This window comes from Ursus maritimus, unplaced genomic scaffold (genome assembly GCF_017311325.1).
Source record: "Ursus maritimus isolate PB19 unplaced genomic scaffold, ASM1731132v1 scaffold_11, whole genome shotgun sequence".
Taxonomy (NCBI): domain Eukaryota; kingdom Metazoa; phylum Chordata; class Mammalia; order Carnivora; family Ursidae; genus Ursus; species Ursus maritimus.
The window spans coordinates 6,527,799-6,531,628 of NW_024423453.1; the positions used below are offsets into that span (position 1 = coordinate 6,527,799).

A 3,830-nucleotide genomic window follows, 5' to 3' on the forward strand; every position below is an offset into this window, starting at 1 on the left:
AACTCTTCACAATATGGCAAGTATTTTCCTACTGTCCGTGACACATTTCTAAAATATCTATAAAACACCACATTTGCAGAGTAGGCTTCAATTTGAGATTAAAGGTCAACTTCTCTGTCAATCTTAATAATTTCCAAACTTGCCTTAATTACAATAATTTTATGAGAATTACCATCTTATCACTAATGCCTTCCTGTCACTTTCATTTTTTTCTTTTTAAATATTTTTTTCTTTTTTAAACATTTTTGTAAGACAGTAAAAACAGTTTACAATTAAAGAGGCAAATAATTAATCAAACTGTTGAACAGAGAAAAATGATAACACTACACAAATGCAATTGTTGATTGGCTTGCTATGCCACAGATAGTCTTGGCAGGAGTGGTTCATTTGGATATTTAAAAGGCCATTTGGGGTTGTCAGAGTAAAATAAGCTAAGAGTTTATTGCAAAAATGAATGAAAATTGAGGACAGTCTTCATTGCTAAAAATAGCTTTCACGTATATCATGTAATAATTTTGCTAAGGCTTTGTACTGTCTACAGAGTCCATCCAATAATCCTGTGAAGTACTCAGTAAAGATCTACTTTACAGAGTAAGGTGGTAGTGTCTTCAGACACACAGCTAGTTCATGGTACAGCTAAAATACAAGTCCTGATCGTTTTGGTTCCAAGACCATTTATAATTATTCTCTTCCTAGGTGGTGATGATTATTCCCTCTTCTGTGCTTAGTCTGCCCACTATCTTCGTTACCATCTTCTCTTCTCTTCTCCTCTCTTCTCTTCTCTTCTCTTCTCTTCTCTTCTCTTCTCTTCTCCCCTCCCCTCCCCTCCCCTTCTTTTCTTTTCTTTTCTTTTCTTTTCTTTTCTTTCTTTGTTCTTTTCTTAATTTTCTCTTTCTTTCTTTCTTTCTTTCTTTCTTTCTTTCTTTCTTTCAGCATTCAAAATCTTGTTAATAACAAGACAGGATCTGGGGTTGGTTTTTACAGCCCCAGTTAGCCCTGCAGCCCCTGGCGCCCTTGAACTTTCTCTCCTTGGATCACGTGTAGGGTTTGATGTGGCTGTGAGGGGTTACTGGGGCCTTACCAAAATGCCTATACCTCTCGGCCCATGCGTGGACCAGAGAGCAAGATGGTGCCACAGCCCCGGGGAGTCCAGGGCCAACTGGTCAAATGTGAGGATCTTGCCTCCAGCTTTGAGGATTCAGCCCCGGGCTCAGCTGCTCATGCACAGGACTCACACCTTTAGTTTGGGCACCTCCTGGACACTCACATCATTGGTTATACTTCCTACAACCACAGTTGTTTTGTTTTCCTGGCCAGGCAGCTTCATCTTCCAGATCATCCAGGAAAGGGACAGAGGCAGCAGGTTGGTGGGACTCAGGAACAACCTCTTCAACACAGCTTGGTTAAAGGTAGAATTGGTTTGTCTGGCCAGAAACCTGTGTGTACAGCTTGACTAACAGTCTCAGGTAGATGTCCTGGCTCTTGGGCTCCTTGCACGAAACCTCTTGGTCCTCGTGTGGACGTCATCTCCCGTGATGGCACCTTCTGCTCAGCCAGGTCTGGAAAGAGAGAATCCATATTGTTTCATTTTTCGTTGGCAGAAGACACATTGGACTGTAGACTTCTTCCAGAGTAGTCCTGAATCTAAAGGTATTTGATAAACCCAAAACCTTGCCAAATTTATATACCTGGAACTCCACAGCGATTGCTGAATAGATAATTGAACAGGCAAATGAATTAAAGAAATAGGAACGTGTATGATAAGAATTATTGTGTATATAATCACAGGGTCATTTTTTTCATCAATTTATAGAGCTAATTTGGAATACCATTCTATTATCCCTCTGTAGGAAGTATAAACCCAGTTCTTCAGTTTAAATTGGGATTTAAATAAGGCAGCATATTCTATCTCGTTCCATCAAAAGCAGTAACTTACAGAAATTAATGGGACAATGAGGGGACATGCTTAGATCGTCACACTAAATATGCCTCTTATCTCGGTGTTTTCTCTCTTGCTGAAGGTCACAGGGAATATTTGGAGGAAAGCAAAGATTTAATCCTCCCAATTGTTGGTTTCAAAGGGCTTGAAATAGCATTTTCATACTCCACTGCCAAACTACTCTGCACATCTCACTATTGAATTTTTAAGGCCCTGTTAGAACCTGTCTATTTAGCATCTGTAATCTCATCATGAAATATCGAGTTCTGTGTATTTACCTCTCAATATGTAATGTAGTTGTATTAGTATCACGATAACTCCTTTCAAGGCTAAAGGATTTCCTCCTTTCCTGCCATTCAGGAATATATTACCCAACTTAGTTTTTTATTCTTTTTATACTCTCCATGGGTTTAAAACCATAAGTGAAATTTATAATTAAATGTATGGAAGTATCTTTAATTTTAATCATTTTAATTACCTTTTCTTATTCCCTCTGCCTTTCTTAGGAATTAGTAGCAAAAGATTCATGCATTATAATAGACCACTGGTTTTTAAAATGTTAACTATGTTCATTCTGAGGCATGAAGATATCTATCCATACTATGACTTTTTGGTTTTGCCCTATAAATCACAATAAATCTGTAGTATGAAAAATACAAACTAAGGGTATGTTTTTTGTTTTATTTTGTTTTTATAATGAAGTTTCAACCATGTATAGTACTTTTGATGTTTCTTATTGTAGCAACTTTGTATGGTGACAGACAGTAGCTAGGTTTATCGTGATGATCACTTAGTAATGTATATAAATGTCGAACTACTATGTTGTATGCCTGAAACTAATATAACATTGTATGTCAACTGTACTTCAATAAAAGACTGTAGAAGACCCACAGGAAACCTTTCTTGCTTGTCTACTATTGGTAATATGGTAACTTGTCTCTCATGGTCACATTGCTGCCATAAAGTTGTGCTGGAAGAAGCAGGGCTTTGGATTCTCTTTCCTTCTTGTGTGGGTCAGTCATCTGAGTCTTCTAATCAGTTTTGGAAGCTTTGGTCAGGCACGATACAAGGATTGACATTATTATCAATTTTATTAACATTCTGTTTAAGTTCCAGCCAATGCTAAATACAATTCTATCTATCCCCTTCAAACAGTAGATAGTATTTTATGTAGCGCTCTTGTCACAGGTAAAAACACACAGATCAAAAGAATAAAAAGGAAGTCCAGAAATAGATATAAAAATACATACAATTTTAGAAGGAGATGAAGATAGCATCTCAAAATATTGAAAAGCTTTATTAACCATTCAATAAGTGATATTGAAACAACAGGCTCACTATTACTTAAAAACAAAGTTATAGCCATAATTCAAATAAAATGCCAAAGGTAATATTAACTGGATTAAGATTTAAATGCATAGAATGAAACCATAAAATATAGGAAGAAAATATACTTTCTCCATTACCTTGGAGGAAGTATCTCTATGTATGACATTAGCCATAAAGGAAAAACATTAATTAATTTGCTTAAATAAAATGTATATGTTAATTTTAGAGACAGAGAAATACCATGAACTATGAATAATAACACATATAATAAAAAAGGGTTAATATTCTTAGTTCTTAGGGTGCTTTTACAAAATTAATGAATATTTTAGAAAAATAAGCAAAAAAATTCCAAAGAGGAATATCATAAAGAAAAAAATATATAAGCAGAAAATTTAAGAAGTTAAACTATATTAGTATTCAAAGAAATGCAAATAGAAGTATCACCAAGACATCATTTTTATGTATTAAATTAGGAATAGGATATTCATAAGAAAAAACCCTTAATCTCCAATTAAATTTTTGTATGTGTTAGGTAGAGATCAAGGTTTTCTTTTTTTTTTTT

General features: G+C 35.2%; 1 pseudogene; it reads right to left on the minus strand.

The window, feature by feature from the left end:
• Positions 1-870: 870 nt before the first annotated feature.
• On the minus strand, positions 871-3,441 carry LOC103661834 (annotated as a pseudogene).
• Positions 3,442-3,830: the final 389 nt, after the last annotated feature.